General features: G+C 42.1%; 1 protein-coding gene across 1 annotated transcript in view; it reads left to right on the top strand.

Moving 5' to 3' along the window:
- The first annotated feature begins 6,391 nt into the window (after positions 1 to 6,391).
- Positions 6,392 to 24,864, top strand: part of LOC118567289 — a 40,777-nt gene continuing 22,304 nt past the window's right edge. Inside the window, exon 1 of the mRNA XM_036124551.1 lies at positions 6,392 to 6,520. The gene's annotated coding sequence lies outside the window, so the exon portion shown is untranslated. The remainder of the gene's footprint in view (positions 6,521 to 24,864) is intronic.

Genomic DNA, 24,864 nt, shown 5'->3' on the forward strand with positions numbered 1-24,864 from the left:
TAAGATTTCTGGAACTTTGAAGATCATGATGTTGTCTATGCACTTAAAAAAGGCTCCTCAACACCCTTAATGAATTGGACCGTGTGGCCAGATCAAGATTACATACAGAAATAAATAAATGACTCAATTAAAAAATATATAAGCATGAAAAGTGGCTAAAATATGGATTTGTGTCCCTTTACATACAACAATATAATTAGTTTGTTCCAGATGAGTGGAGCATAGGAACTAAATGCGGCTTCTCCATGTCTGGTTCTGTTTCTGGTTCTGCAGAGCAGGCTGGAGCCAGAAGACCTGAGTGGTGTGGAGGGTTGATGCCCTGATAACAAGTCTGTGATGTATTTAGGTGCTAATTCAGGGATTTATAGACTAACAGAAGGATTTTAAAGTCTATTCTCTGAGATCCAGGGAGCCAATCGAAGGACTTCAGAACCGGGTCCATGTTCTCTACTTTCTTAGTCTTAGTGGAAGGACTTTAGAACCGGGTCCATGTTCTCTACATTCTTAGTCTTAGTGAGGACTTCAGAACCGGGTCCATGTTCTCTACATTCTTAGTCTTAGTGAGGACTTCAGAACCGGGTCCATGTTCTCTACGTTCTTAGTCTTAGTGAGGACTTCAGAACCGGGTCCATGTTCTCAATGTTCTTAGTCTTAGTGAGGACTTCAGAACCGGGTCCATGTTCTCTACGTTCTTTGTCTTAGTGAGGACGCGGGCAGCAGGTTCTGGATCAGCTGCAGCATTCTGATCCACTTTTTAGGCAGACCTGTGAAAACACCGTTGCAGTGATCAATTCAACTAAAGATGAATGCATGGATTAGTTTTTCCAGATCCTTCTGAGACATCAGTCCTTTAATCCTGGAAATGTTCCCCAAGTGATAGAAACCAGACCTTGTAATTGTCTTTAGATGCTTTTGGAGGTTCAGGTCTGAGTCCATCACTACTCCCAGATTTTAGGCCTGATCAGTGGTTCCTAGTTGAAGCAGCTGAAGATGTGAGCTAACTTCTGATCTCTCCTCTATTGGTGTGAAGTCAAATGAGGAAAAAAAAAAATGCACTGTGTTTCACACGGACTTAAAAGAGGGACGGACAACAAGGAAGAGAGAGGGAGTTGGACCTGAAGCTTGAGGGTGACAACTTGCGAAATTCCACATGGACCAAAACAGACTGGATTGGAGAGGAGGATTACAAGCGGAGTGAGAAGTTGGTAGGAGCTGAGAATTGTTTGGCGGATTGCATAAACTGTACATTGAATGTAGCTTTATGGCTTCCACATCAGGTGGAAATAGTGGAGAAGAAATGGAGTGGATGATGTCTAGGTCTGCAAGGAGAAGGAGAAATGAGGCAAAGACAGGAAAGAGGTAGAAGTTGGTCAGATGGGAGTGAGATTAGAGAGGAAAGAAGTAAAAAGACAAAAACAAATACAAGCCCGGGAAAACAAGTGCAGGGATAGAGAGCAATTGGGGAGGAGGAGTGGAAAGTTACAGTCGAGTTCAAAGAAGAGGGAGGACATTTACATCCGGTTAAACTAACTAAAGCAATAGAGAAAGAAATTGGACAAATCAAGTCAGCCAGGATTATGAATAATAGAAAGATATTATTTTATGCTGTTAGTAAAAAACAACAAGAACAGATTCTCAAAATGACAAATTTGGTAGGTGAGAGAGTCAAAACATTCATCCCTGGCGCAGCTGCAAGATTAAGAGGAGTGATTACAGGTGTTCCCATTGACATGACAGTTGATGAAATCAAACAAGAGATTAAAGGAGGCAAAGTTGTTGAAGCTACAAGGATAAAACATAAAAGGGATGGAGTTGTTAAAGACACCATGGCAGTAATATTGCAGTTTGAGAATGTTGTACCAGAATCTGTGCAGATTGGCTATATAAACTTCAGGGTCAGAGAATACATTCCCAATCCAATAAGATGTTATATTTGTCAGAGAATGGGTCATGTAGCAAAGGAATGCAAAGGGAAAATAAGGTGTGCAAGATGTGGAGGTTTGCATGAGTATGGAAAATGTGAGAAAGACCCCAAAGTTAAATGCTGTAATTGTGGAGGAGAACACAGTGCAGCATATGGTGGGTGCATAGTTCAGAGGGAAGCAAGGCAAGCACAAAGAATAAAAATAACAGAGAAGGTGTCATATGCTGAGGCATTAAGGAAAGTTAGAAAAGAAAGTATAAATAACTTGGGAAATAAAGAAACAATTCAAGGAGTTTTAAATCAGGAAAATAAATCACAAAGAAAGGAAAAGCAAACCATTGTCAGTTCAACAGATGAAAGTAATGTATGTAAACACAAATGTAATGTGGATAAAAATACAATGGTGGTGAAAAAAGATAATTTTGTGGCATTTATCTGTCACATTATAAATGTTACAGTGCAAATGAAGAAGAAAAGTGATAAAATCAAAACGGTTGTAGAAGCAGCAGGAAGGTTTCTAGACATGAAAGAGGTCCAAGCAGATCAAATACACAAACTTCTGAGTACAGTTGGAAATGATCAAGAAAAGGATAAAAAAAAAAAATGGTCATACATATTCTTCAATGGAATGCTAGGAGTCTTATAGTAAATGGTCAAGAATTAAAAAAATATATACATAAATTAGAAATAGTTCCAGATGTTATTTGTGTTCAGGAAACTTGGTTAAAACCATCTTTGGATTTTAAAATTCCTGGTTACAGTTCTGTAAGAAGAGATAGGAGAAACAACAGTAATGGAGGAGGTTGTGCAACTTTCATTAAAGATGGATTGGCATATAGAGAGCATCAAGTTCCTGGGCAGTATGAATGTGTAAGTGTAGAAATATTTAATTTGGAAAAAATTGGTAATATTAGGATTTTCAACTACTATAATCCATGTAAAAAGTTGGAAAGTGAGGTATTTAATAAAATTTCAGGATCAATAACGAGAAGAGAAGTTTGGTGTGGGGATTTCAATGCACATAATAGCCTATGGGGAAGCAGACAGACGGATAATAATGGTAAAATAGTGGAAGAAATAATGGATGAAAGGTCACTGGTGTGTCTTAATAATGGACAAGGAACAAGAATTGACATATATAAAGGTACTTTGTCATGTCTTGACTTAACATTAGTATCCAATTCGATAGTTAGTTCTTGTAATTGGGGTGTGAGGGAAGAATCCACAATAGGAAGTGATCACTATCCTGTTAGTACAATCATTAAAGATAATTTATTTAAACAAGATGAATTAAAAATAATAAGATGGTGTTTTAATAAAGCTAAGTGGCAAATTTTTAAAACAATATGTGAGCAAACAAGTCATTTAGTAACATTAAAAGGAAATATAGATGAGTGTACTAAACAGGTAACGGAACATATACTTAATGCTGCAGAAATAAGTATTCCAAAAACAATTATTAAAGGGAAGAAAAAAATTGTGCCATGGTGGAATGAGGATTGTAGCAGAGTGATTAAAGAACGAAATAAAGCTTTTAAAAATCTACAGAAAAATTTAACAGGAGAAAATCTTATTAAATATAAGAAGAAAAGGGCAGAGGCTCGTAAAATAATCAAAGAGGCTAAGAAGGAAACTTGGAGAAATTATTGTTCTTCCATAGGAGCTGAAGTAAAACTACAAAATGTTTGGAAAATATTTAAGAAAATGGGTGGGAATAGAAGTCAAGTTAAAATTCCAGCATTGGGTAGAGGTCAAGAAATTTAGGTATTAAATAAAGATAAGGCAGATGTTTTGGGTGAGGCTTTTGCAGCAGTGCATAGTGGGGAGCATTTAGGAAATATACATAGAAATCAAAAAGAACAAAAATTAAAAGAATATAATGATATCTATAAAAAGAAAGATAGATCGGTTTCAGCATTAGATGAAGAAATAAGTATGAATGAAATAAAAACAGTTATTAAAGATACTGGATATTCAGCTCCAGGGGAGGATAATTTATGCTATGCAATGTTTAGAAGGTTACCGGAAGCAACATTAAAATTAATATTACAATTTTTTAATAAAATTTGGAGAGAAGGTGAAGTTCCAGAGAAATGGAAAACTGCAATAATCCTCCCATTTAATAAACCAGGAAAAGATTCTTCAGATCCAAATAATTACAGACCAATAGCATTGACATCTCACTTATGTAAATGGATGGAGAAAATATTAGTAAAAAGATTGGGGTATATGTTAGAGCAGAGGCAGATAATAAGTAGTTATCAATGTGGATTCAGAACAGGAAAGTCTACTATGGATGCATTAGTGAGAATTAGTAATGATATAGAAAAAGGATTAAAAATGAAAGAATTGATAATAGCAGTATTCTTCGACATTGAAAAAGCGTATGACTCAATGTGGAGGGAAGGTTTATTGATAAAGTTGGAAAATATGGGAATAGGGGGAAGAATGTATAACTGGATAGCAAGTTTCTTTACAGAAAGGAAAATTAGAGTTAAAGTTGGGGATGAATACTCAAGAGATTTTAAAGTAGAAAACGGCACTCCTCAAGGAAGTGTAATTAGTCCTTTACTTTTTAATATTATGATTAATGATATATTCTTAAATCTAGATTTAAATCATTAAATCAGCACTTTATGCAGATGATGGAGCTATATGGATGAGGGGAAGGAATGTCCCACATTTAGCTAAAAATATTAAAAGAGCTGTTAATAAAATAGAAAAATGGTCATACGAATGGGGATTTAAATTGTCGGTAACTAAATCCTGTTATATGATTTTTACTAATAAAAGGAATATTGATATAGGAGAGATAAAGTTATATGATCAACCTATAAAAAGAGTAGATGAATTCAAATATTTAGGATTATGGCTAGATAGTTCATATACATGGAAAACGCATATTAAGCAGCTAGAAACAAAATGTAAGAAAGTAATAAATCTCATGAAAGCAGTGGCTGGGAATGATTGGGGGGCTGATAAGCAGTCATTATTGAATATATATAGAGCTCTTATGAGATCAGCAATAGATTATGGTTGTATAGTATATGAAGCAGCAGCAAAAACATCATTACAAATTGCAGATAAATTACAATATAGGGCATTAAGAATAGCTACTGGAGCAACTAAGACTACTCCTATTAGCGCTCTTTTAGTAGAGGCTGGAGAAACTCCGTTAGAAATAAGACGGGTCAGAATATCACTGTCATATTGGATCAGAGTTAAAAGCAGTAGTGAAGGAAATCCAGCAAAAAGCATAATAAAGAATTGTTGGGAATATTCTAAATTCACAAGAAAGGGATTTGGATAGAATGTGAATGAATGGGCAAAAATGTACGAGCTGGAGGATAAGACATTCTCACAAAATAATCCAATTAGTGCTGTACCACCATGGTTGTTTCCAGAAACAAAAGTTGATTTAAAAATACATGAAATGAAAAGACAATGGAAACATAATGAAGTTGGGGTTAAATCTAGCATATATATCAGACAATCGTTTTATAGTTTTTTTAAAAATATACACAGACGGGTCAAAAAATTCAAAGGGAAATGTGGGTATAGGGATATTTATCCCAGAGTTTAATATTTGTATATGTGAAAGATTAACAGACCTTTTATCTATATACACAGCAGAAATGGTTGCAATTATTTTTAGTTTACAGTGGGTGGAGGAGGTTAGACCGGATAGGGTGGTAATTTGTACAGATTCAAAAGCTGCAATAGAAAGCATTCATTCAGGAGGAAATAGTAGGAAAGACCTGGTAATAGAAATTTATCAGAGTTTATATAGGTTATATAGGTATGGAATAGAGGTTCAGTTCTGTTGGGTACCGGCACATGAAGGGGTGAAAGGAAATGAAACAGCAGATAAACTAGCAAAAAAGGCTTTAGGAAAGCAGAATAAAGATCAGATTTCATTTGGGAAAGGGGAAGGTAAATCAATAATTAAAAAGAAAGAAACAGAAATATGGCAAAAAATATGGGATGAAGATGAGAAAGGAAGAAGATTATATAGGGTTCAAAAATCTGTAATATGTAAAAATTATGGAAAAAGAAGCAGAAGGGAAGAGATAATTTTTACTAGACTAAGAACTGGACACACATACTTGAATGAGTTTTTGTATATAATAGGGAAGAGAAATAATGACATATGTGAGGGTTGTGCAGAAAAAGAAAATGTGGATCATGTTTTGATGAATTGTATTAAATATGCAATGGAAAGAGAGAGGATGAGGAAAGTAATTATGGAAACAGGGAGAGATTGGAGTATTAAAGGAATTTTAGGGACAGATGGAGATAGGGAAGAAAATATGGAAATTAATAAAGCATTGTTTTTATTTTTACATAACACAAAATTAAAAAATAGAATATAGTAGGTGGAACCATAGAGCTACACACTCATGTACAGTAGGTGGCGGTATGCACCTATAAGTTGTTTGCAATCCGCCAATAAAAGGAAAAGAAGAAGAAGAAGAAGGAAGAGAGAGCGGAGAAGAAAGCAAGCCAGACAAAGAGGACGGAAGTTTGGGGGATCAGAGATCCTGGACACTTTGTGCAGAGGAGGACAAATCTGTAAGACGAGCAGAGAGGCAGCCGGTAAGACAAGCTGTAATGTCTATTAAATCAGACTGCAAGGTTACCCATGTACCTCCAACAGGGCCTCCAGATTTGCCAGCTCATTAACACCCATTGACAGCAACACCTGAACTGAAGAGGTGGATTGTGGTAGAGAAGTTTGGCATTGATTGATTGATTTTATAATTGAACTGATTGTTGTGTTGTTGAATACTGGATTTGGATGTTAAGTTTACCTATTAATTAACTTAGCATCATTTGAGAAAGAATTGCAACTGGAAGCTATTTATATTTATAAAATGAATATTTATGACTAATATTGAAAAGTAGATATTTGTATCTTTAAATAAATGTAATTGTGTAGATGTAAATATTTATTTGAAATGTATTTTAAAGTTAAAGAACTTAAGTTTAGTTACTTGTTCATTTAACTTTGATTACTTTGTGGGTTTGATTCACAGTGGTTTGCTCTGTATTGTTTATATAGATTACCATTTCCTTTGTAGTTTAAGTGAAATTAATTTAAGTAAATTAATTTATGGATTAGTAATTGTTTGTTTATTTTTCTTCTTTTTGGGATTGTTTAAAGGTTTTTACCTGCTTCTGGACCAATTTGCACATGTCCTGACATTCACCAAATAAATGGAGGATAAAAGAAGGAAAACTGCGTGGTCCTTTGAGTAAAAACCCTGTTGATAAAAGTCTGCATGAATTTATCCATCCCTTTTTCAAGTGGGGAAGCTGCACAGATTAAAAAAGAACTTGACAATTGGTCCAAATATTATTACTTCAGTTTTGTTTTTATTCAACTGAAGAAAATGTTGGCACATCCAGGTATTGATTTCTTCTAGGCATTTACTCAGTGCCTAAACTGGTTCATAGTCACCTGGTGACATGGTGATGTAAAGCTGTGTGTCGTCTGCATAGTGATGGTAGCTGATGTTGTTGTTTCTTATGATCTGAGCTAGAGGGAGCATGTAGATATTGAAGGGGAAGGGACCCAGGATGGACCCTTGGGGAACCCCACATGTGATTTTTTGTCGTCTTTGATGTAAACTTACCTACTGATACAAAAAAGTCCCTGTCCTTTAAGTAGGATCTAAACCAGTGGAGAGCTGTACCAGAAAGGCCGACCCAGTTCTCCAGGCGTTCTAACAGAATGGAGTGATCAACAGTGTCGAATGCTGCACTGAGGTCCAACAGAACCATCACGTTGGTTCTTCCACAGTCTGTATTTATTTGGATGTCATTAAACACCTTGATCAGGGCGGTCTCTGTACTGTGGTGAGCAAGGAAGCCAGACTGGAAAATGTCAAAGCTGCTAGTCGTTAAGAAGGTGTTTAATTGTTGAAACACAGCTTTTTCTTTCTTTTTTCCCCCCAGTGTCCTGTCTAGCAATGTGGCAATAAGAATTGATATCTTAATGCCAAATAGTGCTCGACAGATTTTACTTTCACAAGTGGAGCAATCAGCTTTCGCCATAGTGCTCTGCTTGATTTATGCATGTAAACAGTTTTATTGCGATTCCTGTGGGGAGAATTTCAAATTATGTGGACACTACAATGGGAAAGTAGGAGAGTAAAAGAATAACAAGAAGAGGAAAAAAAGAAAGAGAAGAGATAAAAGGGAAAGAATGATAAAACGTCTCACGTCTGCTTCATCACCTGGAAAGAGAGATGTAAAATGAACAGCACAACCAACAGGTATAGTGTAACAGATACAATCGAGTAACACCTTGATAACATTGCTAAATCATATGTATTATTATTTTAGCTGACATGTGTAAAGTGATACCTGAGAAAAGAAAGTGAAAAAATAAATAAAATATATAAAGAAATTACGGGCTTTCTGTGTATAAGTGAAGACTTATAACCTGGAACCCAGCATCTGTGGGTGTTTGTGAGAGTGCATATGTGTATGTGAAATTTATCCAGAAGGAAATTGCTCAATGGTGGTTGTGAAGAACCAAAGGCCCGGACTCCCACAAGGGGCCCCCAAGAGGGGCCAAAACAGGAAATCCCCCCCCCCCCCAGGAAAGAGGAGAGATGCCCCAGAGGAAATCCCCCAGCCACCAAAATGCCGAAGCCCCCAGGAGCCGCGGGGGCGAGCCCGTGGGCTCTGCTGGCAGCCAGCTATGCTGAAGTGGTCCTGGCCATGGGCCCCGAGGTCCCAGGGGCGCCCCGCCGCTGTGGCAGGGGCCCCGGCCAAGCCCCGGGGGGCCAGGCCCCGCAAAGCAGCCACCAGGAATGGGCCGGCACCCACCCGGGAACCCACCTCAAACCCGAGGGCTGCCAATGCGCCAGCGGGCCAAGGCGCCAGCCAGCGGAGGGGGGCAGGACGTGGGGGGGATGGGCTCCGCACCTAGCGGAGACTTGAGATGTTCTTGGGAGAGGGAGGGACCGGACCCGAACCTGGCAAAATAAATAAATAAATAAATAAATCTCATTCACACCATCCCACCCTAGGGCACCACTCACCACACACAGACACAAAAAAAGGGAGGACACTGTACACACATTACCACATAACACTCACATCCAACAATCCCAACAATCTAGCCAGCCCTCCCCCCACCCCTTTTTGGGGAGAGCAGAGGAGTCAGCCCCAGCCCCGGCAAGCCGCTTGGGCCCCACAGCAACCCCCCGCCAAGACCCCGGACCCGGTGGCCCGCTCCTCCTCCAGGCCCCAGACTCCGTGCCACAATCGGAGAATGGGGGTGTGGAAAAGACCCCGAGCCTTCCTACGCCAGCTCAGATGTTGTGTTGTTGCATGTTGTTCTCAAGTGTGTTTAAAACTGGAGTGCCCGGCACAGTCCACCCCCCCTCCGGAAGGTAGCTGGTGCCGGCGCACCCCCTCCAAGCAACTGCCCAGAACCCTCAATGTCTAAATGCGAGAGGGGGTGAAGGGAGCCATTTGAGACAAGGCTCACACAACATAAGCCCCATCCCCCCCCCCCAGATGTCTTGACCCCCACCCCCCATACCTTGGCCTACATGAATGTGCGTTGTGAAAATGTTTGGAATGAAAGTGTCTAAAATGCATGATAAAATTGGGGTGAGGGACGTCATCAGGAAGTGGCAACCTCCAGTAACGCCCCCCTCCCCAAGGTCCTACATGTGTGGCAGCGTGATGGAGCAGGCAGTGGGAGGAGTCCGGGGATGGGGAGAAAAGTGCAGGCAAAGGGGGTGTATACTAAGAACATGGGTAAGTGATAAACCAGGCTTAGTTAACCCCCCCCCCACCACCACCACCACCACACACACACACACACCAAAAGTCAAATTAACTGTATACTTCATGCCCTGGAAATCTCTGTATTTTATACTGGATATTTTCAACCCATCTACTGAATTTAGTGCACTAGTTGATATTTTCTTCATAAGAGAACAGCAAGCACTGCAGCCAAAATATGGCCTTTTTTGACCTGCTTTATATTAGCCAGTCCCTAACAATTTTTTCCAGCTCCCCGCCTCAGCTGGCTCTCCTGCTCCGCTCTGTCTTTCAGATTGTACCTGGACCTCTGCTATCTCTCTGCTTTCTGCTCTTTTGGCGCTAAGCTCAAGTATTTCTGTAAAGGAAAAGGTGTTTTCCCCCTTACACTAGCTTGCGGATGCTATACTTTAAAATCACATTGATAAATGCATTGCTTCTTACCTGGCTCTGGATGGGCATCATTGCTCTGCAATTCCGTCCCTAGACCTGTTCCTGATTCATCCTCAGTTTAAAAAAAAAATTTACTCATAAAATCCCTCAAGTCTTTGGTGTCATCTTCTCTTTTTCTCCTTTCTTTTCTGTGCACCTGTGATTCTTAGTTTGCAGTGGAACAAACTTTCAAAGTTGCAGCCAGCCGTTAGCCTCGTGAGACCATCCTGATCTCGCGAGTTTTCAAGGTTTCACTCGCAGATCAGTCTGGCTACTCTCCGTTAAAGAAAATTTGGAGCCGTTCACCAAACGAACGTCCAATCAGCGTTGGCTTTGAGGCGGGTTGAGGTGTGACGAAACGGGAAGCGCGACAGTTCAGTCTAAAGAACATGGCGGCTTCAGCCGACGAAACTAGCGTTAGCGCGGCTATCGAGCAAGTTTTATCGGCATTACAGAGTATTTCTTTGCTGAGCTAACGAGCCTTTACCTGCAGCAGCAGGAGTAGCTTGGCTTGTGGTTGTGTTTTCGTCATCGCTCTGTTACGAGCGACGACGAATCTGATTGGTTTATTTGGCCCGTCTATCACCAACATAGGCCAATCAGCTAACCAGTATTTTCGCCCCTTCCCAAAATTACTTCAACGGAAGGTTTCCAGATGGATATGCGGAGCAAATCTATCTGGCGGAGTCAGGTAAGCCAGCCGTTGTCCTAATGGTCAAACCATTTTATGTTTAGGTGGGGGAGTTCATTTTTCTGATCATTTTATTTTTTAAATAAGTCGAATCTGTGGAATCTGACATCATCAATGAATAATAGTTCTAATGAATAATATTGATTATTATAATAAAACAAGAAAAGAATAATGGTTAATCAAGTGTTTGGTCAACGTAAACGCCCAAGAGGGGTTGAGTTCTACTGATCAACTTAGAAATATTACATGGCTGTGAAAGAGAAATGTTTGATTGAGCTATATTCTGTAAGAGATATTAAGCTTATATTAAGGTAGATTTACAACTCATGTTGGGAAGCTATTGATAAAAGTTTTCTTTTTTCCCAGTTAATATATCATGATTGTTAAAGTGATCTTGTGTGTTATTTGGTTGACTGATTTTACATTTTGTGCAGACTCCTAAGCGCAAAGTTTTTTTTTGATTCCTTCAGCACAGTAGTGTGCTAACAGCATGTTCTTATGTGTTTAATAGTTCTGTGCTTTTAACATGAGAGAGTTTGAGATTTTCTTTTAAGTTGGGCAGGTTTTATGCTGGTTTGGCCTGGAAACCATCAGTGAGATACGGCAACCCGTAGAGCTGTTTTATGACTCAAAAGTCAAGAATAAGCAGACATGCTGATAAACTTGAGCACTGGTGTCAGGCTGAACACTGAAATAAAAATTCATACTAGCAGAAGTTCTGTAATTACAGCAATTAGGAGAACAAGGATCAGAACAAAGCAGAGTTCCCTTCTGCCTGCAAGGAACCCAAGTTTCTTCAGTTCAGCAGTTTTCCTGCTTGCTTCTGCTCCTTGTGCTCCTAGCTGTCTAGCCAACCCTGCTAGTGTAGATGTTTACTCCAGTGTTGACTTCATTGCTGATGTTTCAAACAGAAATTAATAACGCTGCTTCCAGCTCGCTTTTGCTTGCTTTTGCTTGCTTCGTTGTAATTTCTTGTAATTATTTGGTAATCAGACCGAATATCCATCCCGCTCTACCGACACCGACGGTGACCACAGCCGAGACCCGGTGTCTCTCTGAAGGCTGATCGTCTGACCCTGCGACCCGCCCCTCTCCAGCTGTGATTGGCTAGCATGTTGCCTTCAGTCGTTGATTTGATTGGTTGAATTGTATGATTGACAAATCAAAGATAGAACGACGGCCACTCCGAGGAAAAAAAAAAAATTTGCATCCAGTCCAGGGCGGGCACTGTTGGCTCAGCGGGTGGGCACGGCCCCCCAATGCCCGCCCACGCCTGGCTTTTTTTGTAACGAGTAACTAAACCAAACATTGAAAATGTATTGGAGTAAAAGTATGCAATTAAGTTCGGAAATTTAGTGAAGTAAAAGTAATCAAAAAATGTTATACTCAAGAAAAGTATAAAGTACTCTAAAATATACTATATATATATATATATATATATATATATATATATATATATATATATATATATATATATATATATATATGTGTGTATAATATATAAGTACAGTAGAGAAGTATTTGTACTTAGTTACTATACAACACTGCGCAGAACGCATCCCACAGCCCCCCATTCCACTAAGTGATGGAGCCGATCAAAGGAGCCCAAAGAGATCGATCTGATGCATGTAATGTGTTACCAGTTGAGTCTGTGACTGCAAGTATAATTGTTTTTTCTTTGTTTATTTTTAGCTGATTAGCTAAGAAGCTTCCCGACTTATTGCCCTGTTTAAAATTTTCTATTCGAAGTCTTTGTATTAAATATTTGTTGTGTTTTTCAATATATTCGTATAATTCTAATTTTACTTTACGGATTTTACCCAATTTTTCCTCCTCTTGGGAGGTTTCCAGTAACTTATTTTTTCCTCTAATTCCTGAATCTTTTTTTTCTATCTTTTTTATGAGATGAGAATGAAATTATTTTACCTCTCATCCCTGCTTTCCCTGCTTCCCATAGTATAGAGGCTGGTAGATCATTGCACTCCAAGTATGAAGCCCATTCTTCTTTGAAAAATGTAATAAATTCTTCATCTTTAAGCAGTGATGTATTAAGTCTCCAACTCTTGTTTCATGGGGTTATTTTTTTATTTATTAGGGTTAAAGTAACAGGAGCATGATCACTGACAGCAATAGGATGAATAACAGCCTCTGAAACGCCGGACAGCAGCGAGCTGCTAATTAGGAAATAGTCCAAACGAGAGTAGGAATGATGGACATTTGAAAAAAAAGTATATTCCTTACTGTTAGGATGAAGAGATCACCATGCATTGCAAAGACTGAAATCTCTCATGTATTGTTTGACTACATTTAATGATTGCCAATTGCGATGAGCCAGCTAGCCAGCTTCTGCAGGGAAGCAGAAGGGGAGGCGGGGGACATGGAGTCTGAATGGACCATGTTCCGCGCCTCTATTGTTGAGGCGGCTAGTCGGAGCTGTGGCCGCAAGGTTGTCGGTGCATGTCGCGGCGGCAACCCTCGAAACCTCGAAAGTGAAGCTGTCAAGCTGAAGAAGGAGTCCTACTGGGCTTTTTTGGCCTGTGGGACTCCGGAAGCAGCTGATGTGTACCAGCAGTCGAAGCGGCAGGCGGCTCGGCTGGTCGCCGAGGCAAAAACTCGGGCGTGGGAAGAGTTCGGAGAGGCCATGGAGAAAGACTTCCATACGGCTTCAAAGCGATTCTGGTCCACTTTCCGGCGTTTCAGGAGGGGGAAGCAGTGCAGTACCAACACTGTTTACAGTGGGGGTGGTGTGCTGCTGACCTCGACTCAGGACGTCGTGTTTCGGTGGGCGGAATACTTCGAAGACCTCCTTAATCCCACCAACACGTCTTCCATTGCGGAAGCAGAGCCTGAGGACTCTGGGTTGGGTTCTCCCATCTCTGGTGCTGAGGTTGCCGAAGTTGTTAAAAAGCTCCTCGGTGGCAAGGCCCCGGGGGTGGATGAGATTCACCCTGAGTACCTTAATGCTCTGGATGTTGTGGGGCTGTGTTGGTTAACGCGGCTCTGCAGCATAGCGTAGTCATCGGGGGCAGTTCCCCTGAATTGGCAGACTGGAGTGGTGGTCCCCCTATTTAAAAAGGGGGACCGGAGGGTGTGTTCCAACTACAGAGGAATCATACTCTTAAGCCTCCCTGGTAAGGTCTATTCAGGGGTTCTGGAAAGGAGGGTCCGTCGGATAGTCGAATTTCGGATTCAGGAAGAGCAGTGTGGTTTTCGTCCTGGCCGTGGAACACCGGACCAGCTCTATACCCTCAGCAGGATTCTGGAGGGGGCATGGGAGTTTCCCCAACCAGTCTACATGTGCTTTGTGGATCTGGAGAAGGCATTTGACCGTGTCCCCCGAGGGATCTTGTGGGGGGTACTCCGGGAGTATGGAATACCGGACCCTTTAATAAGGGCTGCCAGGTCTCTGTACGACCGGTGTCAGAGTCTGGTCCGCATTGCCGGCAGTAAGTCGGACTCGTTTCCGGTGAGAGTTGGACTCCGCCAAAGTTGCCCTTTGTCATCGATTCTGTTCATAACTTTTATGGACAGAATTTCTAGGCGCAGCCAAGGTGTTGAGGGGATCCGTTTTGGTGGCCTTAGGATTGCGTCTCTGCTATTTGTGGATGACGTGGTCCTATTGGCTTCATCAGGGCTTGATCTACAGCTCTCACTGGAGTGGTTCGCAGCCGAGTGCGAAGAAGCCGGGATGAGAATCAGTGCCTCCAAATCCGAGACCATGGTCTTCAGCCAGAAAAGGGTAGAGTGCTTCTCCGGGTTGGGGAGGATGTGCTGCCCCTAGTCGAGGAGTTCAAGTATCTTGGGGTCTTGTTCACGAATGAGGGGAAGATGGAGCGGGAGATCGACAGGCGGATTGGTGCAGCGTCTGCTGTGAAGCGGGCGCTGTACCGATCTGTTGTGGTGAAGAGAGAGCTGAGCCAAAAGGCGAAGCTCTCGATTTACCGGTCGATCTACGTTCCTACCCTCATCTATGGTACCGGTTGATCTACATTCCTACGCTCTATAGTTTTCTCCGTAGTGTGTCTGGGCTCTCCCTTAGAGATAGGGTGAGGAGCTCAGTCATCCGGGGAGAAGTCAGCATAGAGCAGCTGCTCCTCCACGTCGAGAGGAGCCAGTGGAGGTGGCTTGTGCATTTGGTAAGGATGCCTCCTGGACGACTCCATATTGGGGTGTTCCGGGCACATCCCACCAGGAGGAGATCCTGGTGGATGTGCCCGGGGAAGACCCAGGACACGCTGGAGGGATGATGTTTCTCAGCTGGGAACGCCTTGGGATTCACCTAGAGGAGCTGGCCCAAGTGGCTGGGGAGAGGGTTGTCTGGGCTTCCCTACTGAAGCTGCTACCCCCGCGACCCGAGCCTGGATAAGCGGAAGACAATGGCTGGATGGATGGGCAAGTTTGTTGATGTAAACTAACATTACAATAATGGGACTATATGTCAGAGTGCACATTATTCAAAAAGCTTATGCTCTAATATGGTTTGTTTCTTTTTTAGAAAATATGTTTTTTATTAGGTTTTGTTTGAGTTTATTGTACATAGTATAGTTGTAGTTGTAGTTTGTTATCCAGTGAGGATTTTGTTATCCAGTGAGCTGATGTTTGAGAGCAGGATGGATGGAAGCAATAACGTTCTGTGGGGGTTAGCCTTTAGCTGTAAGTCCTCTGCGACAGCCAAGCTTCCACCGCCGGTCACACTGCCTTCGCTTGCTTCTCCTCCAGCGTGTGCTGCTCGGTGAGTCCGCTGCGTCTTGAGGCTCTGGGACTAGTTACGAGTCCAAAAACACTAGATGACTGTAACTCCAGCAGGCGCTGGGGGTCAAGTACACATCCACCAGGTCGATGAATAGTTTGTAGCATGTTTGGCAGCATATTTTGTAGAAAATGCCACAAGTTGTCGGGAGCTGTACACAGTCGCAGCCTCTCAGGGCAGTATTATTGGACTATTGTAATTCTTTACTATTAGGAAATCCACAAAATGCAGTTTGAAGCCTTCAGCTGATCCAAAATGCTGCAGCAAGAGTTCTCCAATTTTTGTAATGATCAGACATAGGACTCAGAACACAAGAAAGGCAAATCAGTGACACTTAAAGCTGTTTTATTTAAGAAGCTTGGCTACTCGCGGAACTTATCGTCTGCGTTTGGAACAGGAACCCCTTTATTGAGACCGAGCCTGAGACCGCTGAGAGTCGGGTAAAGCGGGTGGACTGGGACAAACTCTCTTAGCTTAAGATCTCCACAGACAGGTAGACGGACTGATAGGCAGGTTAACAGGACCAGAGGGGCTTTCCAAGATTGTTAGTCTGAGGACAATCCAATGTCAGAACCGGGCAGGCAGAGATCTAAAGAACAATCCAAAGGGAATTTCCAGAAACAAGGTTGAGGTCCAGTCCGGGTCCAAAACAGGCTGGGTTCAGAGAATGACTGGGGATCGACAAGCTCAGTACTAATGGACAGAGCGGGTCGGGCACATAAGCAGGCAGTCCAGGTAGGCAGGAAGAATCCGACAGGGAATAGGCAGGTTCGGTATCAAAAACAGAACAGGTCAGATTACAGGCAGGCAGACAGAATGAGATTACTAGATTAATCACACAGGGATGGCTGGAGACACTCTGGCATTGATGGCTGGTTCAGAAGCTGGTTATATGGTGGTGGAAACAGGTGGAACCGATGAAAGCTGATTGCAGGTGGGGTGGAGCTGAGCAGGCGCACAACATAACTGATTACACCAGCATCAGTGCCGAGATCATTACAATTTTAGCTTCCCTTTGTCATGGTTTTAAGGTGTTTGGCCCACATGAAGACAGATTCGGACGCAAGGACAATTTTAAGAAGTTTATTAAAGGCTCAACAAAGTCTAGCCCACAATGTGAGTGAGTTCTGTGGTCGTTAGCTTACTGATTGTGAGTGGCTGAGTGACGGGAGGGCTGGCAGTTGGATCCTGGCGGAGAGCTTGAGCAGCCCACCGCAGCAGAGGCGGAAAGGAGCAGCTGGAAGAACCAGGGTGAGTCCAGAAGTACCAGGGAATCCAGGAAGGTGAACCTTGTGCCCAGGGGGAGAGGGGGAGATCGCCAGAGCAGAATCTGAGCGGGCAGGGATTCAGGAGACTGGTCTTCAGAGCAGGGAGCCACACGGGTGAGTAAATCCAGAACACACAATGACCTGGAGGGGACAGGAGATAGGAAACAAAGTCAGAGCCAAAAACAGGGGTTTCAAAAACTCACAGGGACTAAGGTCAGGAGACAGGATCTAGGCCTAGGCATACCACAATGAGGGTAACACTCTGGCATCTTCCAGCTGAGTGAGCACGCCTTTTAAACCAGAGCTGAGCAGCCCAGATGAGCCGCAGGTGCGGGCCACACCCACCCGTCAACTGCAGCCACCTGTGGAGCAGAGTTAGTGGAATCAAAGAATCCTGAGAATTCAAAACAAAGAATCCTGACACCCTTCATTGGCTTGGAGGAGTGAATGCTGACAACTTAAAGTGCAACTTAAAGTGCTTTAAATAAATGTAAGACATAAGAGGAAAGTATATTTCAAAAGAATAATAGTGACATGTCAAGATAAATTGGACAATAAACTTAATCTAATGAGGCCTCAGTTTACAACAGCAGTTTAATTCTAACTGTAACATTGAACGGCAAATTTAAACAAATACGGTTTTAACCTTGATTTAAAAGGAACTCAGGGTTTGAACACATCAACAGTCTTCTGGGAGTTTGTTCCAGATAAGTTGAGAATGAGAACTAAATGCTGCTTCTCCATGTTTGGTTGTGGTTTTACGTATGCAGAGTAAATTTGAGCCATTTGAGTGGTCTGGATGGTTGACACCCTAACAATTATGTGATTTATTTTGGTGATAAGCCTTTGAGCAATTTATTGACTGACAGAAGTATTTTAAAGTCTATTGGCATACATGGAGCCACTGTAAGGATGTTTTTATGTGCCCCGTCTGGCTGGGAAGCATTCATAATTCCTTTGGTAATGCCAAAAGGAACCCAACTGATTTACTTTCACAAGTGCAGTTTTATTGCTCTTGCTGTACAACTCCACTTGATATGTATGCAAAAAACTCTTGTGCAGTCAGCAGAGGAGGATAACATCAGAGTGTAAGTTTAAAGCCACTGAAATGTAACACTTTTACAGGCCTCCAGGGGACTGCCCATCACAGCAGGGGGTGCCAACACTGCTATGTAGACTGTGGCTGTGGACCCTAGAGGAGAGAAGAGTTTTATACTTGAGAGACCAGCCAAGTGTACTAAAGGTTATTGATTTTTATTTAGCAAAGCATTCTTTGAAAAGGTTATTTCCTCGAATAATGTTTTGTCTAACTCAGATTTGTATTGTGGATGGGTTGAACACAGACCAAAGGTTGTTCTAAATTAGCTAAGCTTATTTGATCTCATTCCATATTCTTTAAGATGAACTTTGGTTCTCTAACTTAGATCTGCAGTCAACCAAGATTCACTGAATCCTGAGATCGGGGATATTTCACATGTTGGATTGTCTTGCCCCGATATCCTATGGTGTATGGTGTCCTCTGGAGATTAACGAGCAAGCAGCCTGTTGAATGTGACGTAAGCCAATTAGAAAGCCAGGTGAGGGATTCGCCGAGAGGAAGAAATTCCCAACTTGTCTCCATTTCACAGTGCAGCAAGCGTAGAGCCCCCAGTCTCGTTGTCTCCACCTCTTTAACCAACACATTTTTCTTTTTGTTATGGTTTTTAGATATAGATTAAAACAATTTGGGGAATTTGCCGCAATGCTTCTCGAGGCCTTATCTACCCTTCACTAATCGATCCGTACCTCGAAAAACATAGTTTATCGCAAGTCCTTCCACAATTGCATCAACATTGGGCTTCATGGGCCCAATAACCACCTGACCACCAAACAGGAAACTGGCACTTAACAACAAAACAGCCAGCTTCCCTTTTATAGAAGCTCTGACTGTGGGAGAAAGTGCACACCCCTTTTGGTACAACCCATCAGATTAACTAAAGATAAACGGATGGATTAGATTTTCAAAATCCTGCTGAGACATCGGTCCTTTAATCCTAGAAATAAGAGGGCCGGCTTTGTAATTGCCATGCGTTTTAAGGTTCTGTTCTGACTCCATCAATACACTTAGATTTTGTGCCTGTTCAGTGTATACTAGCTGAAGTAACTGAAGATGTGTGCTAAACACAATTATTAATTTGTTTTATGTTTTTATTCAACTTCTTTATTAAGGAAGTTGTAACATCAGGGGCTTTAGCTCAGACTTGTCATTTCTCCTCTTACCTCTAAAGGAGACCTTTACAATCTTTATTTATGCATTTTTTCCACAGTTTATTCATCATGTGCAGTGTGGATAAATCCACCCACCTCACCACCTCAAATCGGTATCCATCCATCCATCCATCCATCCATTCTCTTCCACTTATCCGGGGTCGGGTCGCGGGGGTAGCAGCTTCAGTAGGGAGGCCCAGACGTCCCTCTCTCCAGCCACTTGGGCCAGCTCCTCAGGAGGAATCCCAAGGTGTTCCCAGGCCAGCCGGGAGACATACTCCCTCCAGCGTGTCCTGGGTCTTCCCCTGGGTCTCCTCCCGGTAGGACGTGCCCGGAACACCTCACCAGGGAGGCGTCCAGGAGGCATCCTGACCAGATGCCCGAGCCACCTCAACTGGCTCCTCTGGACTTGGAGGAGCAGCGGCTTTACTCTGAGTCCTCCCCGGATGACTGAGCTCCTCACCCTATCTCTAAGGGAGAGCCCAGACACACTACGGAGAAAACTAATTTCAGCCGCTTGTATCCGGGATCTTGTTCTTTCGGTCATGGCCCAAAGTTCGTGACCATAGGGGGCGAAACGCTCTAGTGAGAGCTGTAGATCACGTCCTGATGAAGCCAATAGGACCATGTCATCCGCGAATAGCAGAGACGCAATCCTAAGGCAACCAAAACGGATCCCCTCAACACCTTGGCTGCACCTAAAAAATCTGTCCATAAAAGTTATGAACGGAATCGGTGACAAAGGGCAACCTTGGCGGAGTCCAACTCTAACCGGAAACAAATCCGACTTACTGCCGGCAATGCGGACCAGACTCTGACACCGGTCGTACAGAGACCTGACAGCCCTTATTAAAGGGTCCGGTACTCCATACTCCCGGAGTACCCCCCACAGGATCCCCCGGGGGACACGGTCGAATGCCTTCTCCAGATCCACAAAGCACATGTAGACTGGTTGGGCAAACTCCCATGCCCCCTCCAGGATCCAGCTGAGGGTATAGAGCTGGTCCAGTGTTTCACGGCCAGGACGAAAGCCTGCTCCTCCTGAATCTGAGATTCGACTATCGGACGGACCCTCTTTTCCAGAACCCCTGAATAGACCTTACCAGGGAGGCTTAAGAGTGTGATTCCTCTGTAGTTGGAACACATCCTCCGGTCCCCCTTTTTAAATAAGGGGACCACCACCCCAGTCTGCCAATCTAGGGGAACTGCCCCCGATGTCCACTTAATGTTACAGAGGAGCGGAACATGGCCCTTTCAGACTGAATGTCCCCTGCCTCCCTCGGGACGTGTTTAAAGCTCTCCCGGGTGTGGGAGTTAAAGCTCCGTCTCACGGGGGACTGTGGTCAGGACTGTGCCATGCTGCCAGCTCTGCCCCCACCCCGACGCTCTCCCACCTGCTCTGGAGGCTTCTTGGTTCCTACAGTGCAGCACCTGCAGCTCTACAGCGCTCTCTAGTCCTCTCCAATCCTCCAGCTCCTGCACTCATTATTCACCTGCTCCAGCTCGGTAAAGACTCTGGTTCTCCTCATCCATACTCCACAAGCTCAAGAAAGAGCTCTGTGTGTGTGGATGTGTTCGGGTTCATCAGGACAACTCATGAGAAGTAAGAATTTCAAACTCAAAAAGGAGTTAGTCTCAAAAGAAATAAATAATGGCCGCTAAGTGATCATGATTTACTCATAAGACAATTAGCAGACGTTCATATGGAGCAATTTAGTTCAATTAAATTTTATTTATATAGCGCCAATTCATGAAACATGTCATCCCAAGGCACTTTACAAAGTCAAATTCAATCATATTATACAGATTGGGTCAGATTATACAGATTGGTCAAAGATTTCCTATATAAGGGAACCAGTTGATTGCTTCAAAGTCCCGATAAGCAGCATTCACTCCTGGAGAAGCGTAGAGCCACAGGGAGAGTCATCTGCATTGTCCATCACTTTGCAACAATATCTCATACTGAGCAAGCATGAAGCGACAGCGGAAAGAAAAAATCCCCATTGTCGGGAAGGAAAAACCTTCAGCAGAACCGGGCTCAGTATGAACGGTCATCTGCCTTTTAGAGACTCTAGGAACCACCAGCAGACCTGCAGTCTGAGAGCGAAGTGCTCTGTTAGGAACATACGGGGTAATCAGAGCTCTGATATATGATGGAGCTTGATTATTAAGGGCTTTATACGTTAGAAGGAGAATTTTAAATTCAATTCAATTCAATTCAATTTTATTTATATAGCGCCAAATCATGAAACATGTCATCTCAAGGCACTTTACAAAGTCAAGTTCAATCATATTATACAGATTGGGTCAGATTATACAGATTGGTCAAAAATGTCCTATATAAGGAAACCAGTTGATTGCATCAAAGTCCCGACAAGCAGCATTCACTCCTGGGGAACCGTAGAGCCACAGGAAGAGTCATCTGCATTGTACATGGCTTTGCTGCAATCCCTCATACTGAGCAAGCATGAAGCGACAGTGGGAAGAAAAACCACCCATTAACGGGAAAAAAAACCTCCGGCAGAACCGGGCTCAGTATGAACGGTCATCTGCCTCGACCGACTGGGGTTACAGAAGACAGAACAGAGACACAACAAGAGAAACAAAAAAGCACAGAAGCACACATTGATCTAGTAATCTGTTCTACATTAGATGGTAGTAGCAGGTGAGTCGTCTTCTCTGGATGATGTCAAAGTTAACAGAACGCCAGACCAGGTGTACCTACTATGAAGAGAAAAGAGAGAGAACAGAAAGTTAAAGCAGAAATGACAACACATAATGCATAATTGAAGAACAGTAGAACTCAATATAGTGAGAAAATTAGATCCTGATATACTCCAGTAACCTAAGCCTATAGCAGTAAAACTATAAAGGTAGCTGAGAGTAACATGAGTCACTAGTTATAATTTTTGTCAAAAAGAAAAGTTTTAAGCCTAGTCTTAAAAGTAGACAGGGTGTCTGCCTCACGGACCAAAACTGGGAGTTGGTTCCACAGGAGAGGAGCCTGATAGCTAAAGGATCTGCCTCCCATTCTACTTTTAGAGACTCTAGGAACCACCAGCAGACCTGCAGTCTGAGAGCGAAGTGCTCTGTTAGGAACATACGGGGTAATCAGAGCTCTGATATATGATGGAGCTTGATTATTAAGGGCTTTATACGTTAGAAGAAGAATTTTAAATTCTATTCTTGATTTAACAGGAAGCCAATGAAGGGAAGCTAAAATTGGAGAAATATGATCCCTCTTGTTGATTTTCATCAGAACTCTTGCTGCAGCATTTTGGATCAGCTGAAGGCTTTGAACTGCATTTTGTGGACTTCCTGATAGTAAAGAATTACAATAGTCCAGCCTTGAAGTAACAAATGCATGGACCAGTTTTTCAGCATCACTCCTGGACAGAATGTTTCTAATTTTGGCGATATTCCGGAGGTGAAAAAAGGAAACTCTGGAAACCTGTTTAATATGGGATTTAAATGACATGTCTTGGTCAAAAATAACACCAAGATTTTTTACTTTATTACCAGAGGCCAGGTTAATGCCACCCAGATTAAGTGATTGGTTAAGAAGTTTATTTTTTGAGGACTCTGGCCCAAAGATTAAAACTTCGGTCTTGTCAGAATTTAGATGCAGGAAATTTAAAGTCATCCAGCTTTTGATGTCATCAAGACATGACTGCAGTCGAAGTAATTGATTGGATTCATCAGGATTTATGGATAAATATAGCTGAGTATCATCAGCATAACAGTGGAAATTAATCCCATGCTGTCTGATAATTTTGCCAATCGGAAGCATATATATAGTAAAGAGAATTGGTCCAAGGACTGAACCCAGTGGTACTCCACAGGTGACCCTAGAGTTTGAGGAAGATTTATTATTAACATGAACAAATTGGAATCTGTCTGACAGATAAGATTTAAACCAGCCTAATGCTTTCCCCTTAATCCCTACAGTATGTTCAAGTCTTTGTAGGAGAATATTGTGATCAACTGTATCAAACGCAGCACTGAGATCTAACAGGACAAGTATAGACACAAGTCCATTATCTGAGGCCATGAGAATATCATTAGTGACCTTCACCAGAGCTGTTTCAGTGCTATGATGAGCTCTGAAGCCTGACTGAAACTCCTCAAGTAGGTCATTACTTTGTAAATGTTCACAAAGTTGATTAGCAACTACTTTCTCAAGAATTTTAGATAAGAAAAGAAGATTAGATATAGGTCTGTAATTTACTAACTCATCTTGATCAAGAGAAGGTTTCTTAAGTAAAGGTTTAATAACAGCTACTTTCAAAACCTGTGGTACATATCCATTTACTAAGGATAGATTAATCATGTCTAAAATAGTGCCACTGATCAAAGGGAATATCTCCTTAAACAACTTGGTTGGGATTGGGTCTAACATACAGGTAGAAGGTTTAGATAAAGCTAAAATTTTAGATAGCTCAGAAAGCTCTACTGCTTCTAAACAGTTCAAACACTGCGCAGATTCTAAAGATTCCTCCAATGCTGCCTCACTTACTGAGGACGAGGTAATCATGTTTGGGAGGATGCCAATTATTTTATTTTTAATGGCATCAATTTTATTTATGAAGAATCCCATAAAATCATTACTACTAAGAGCTAAGGGAATGGATGGATCAACAGAGCTGTGGCTCTGGGTAAGTTTGGCAACTGTACTAAAGAGAAATCTAGGATTATTTTTATTCTCTTCAATTAATGATGAAAAATATGCTACTCTAACTCTGCGGAGGGTCTTGTTATACAACAATAGTCTGTCCCTCCAGATTAAGTAGGATTCCTCTTGGTGTGTAGAGCGCCATTTTCTCTCCAATTTCCTAACATTGTGCTTCAAGGAACGCAGCTCTGAATTAAACCAAGGAGCCAGCTTCCTGTGAATAATCACCTTCTTTTTCAAGGGAGCTACATTGTCTAATGCAGAACGCAATGAGGAAGTCACATTGTTAGCAAAGGTATCGATTTGTGAATGGGAAGAAACAGCAATGCTGCCATCTACAGGGCATTTCTGCAATACTGAGGATATTAAGAAGGGGACAGACTCTTTAAGTTTTGATACAGCATTATCCGATAAAAATCTACTATAATGGAACCCTCTTTTGGGGGTGGAGAATTCAGTTAGATTAAACTCAAATGTTATTAAAAAATGATCAGACAGGACAGGGTTGTGAGAGAATACTGTTAATTCTTCACAATCAATGCCATATGTCAGAACAAGGTCTAAAGTATGGAGCCGAGAGTGCGTCGGTTCATGCACATTTTGAGCAAAACCAATTGAATCTAGGATAGTTTTAAAGGCTACACTAAGGTTATCACATTCAGTGTCAACATGGATGTTAAAATCACCCACTATAATAACCTTATCAGTATTTAACACCAAATCAGATAAGAAATCTGACAACTCATCCAAAAACTGAGTGTAAGGGCCTGGTGGACGATACAAAACAACAAACAGAAGAGGTTTTATTGCTTTGCAGTTTGGATGAGGGAAACTGAGGGTTAAATGTTCAAAAGAACTGTAATTATTAGTTGGCCTGGGACTAATTAATAAATCAGACTGAAAGATAGTTGCCACTCCTCCTCCTCTTCCCACAGATCTGGGAATGTGGAAATTTGAATAACTGGAGGGGGTTGACTCATTTATACTAACGTAGTCCTCTTGTAGCCAGGTTTCTGTGAGACAAAACAAATCAATCTGATTATCAGAAATCAATTCATTAACTAACAAAGTCTTTGGAGGGAGAGACCTTATATT

The sequence above is a fragment of the Fundulus heteroclitus genome, chromosome 1, assembly GCF_011125445.2.
Source record: "Fundulus heteroclitus isolate FHET01 chromosome 1, MU-UCD_Fhet_4.1, whole genome shotgun sequence".
NCBI classification, from domain to species: domain Eukaryota; kingdom Metazoa; phylum Chordata; class Actinopteri; order Cyprinodontiformes; family Fundulidae; genus Fundulus; species Fundulus heteroclitus.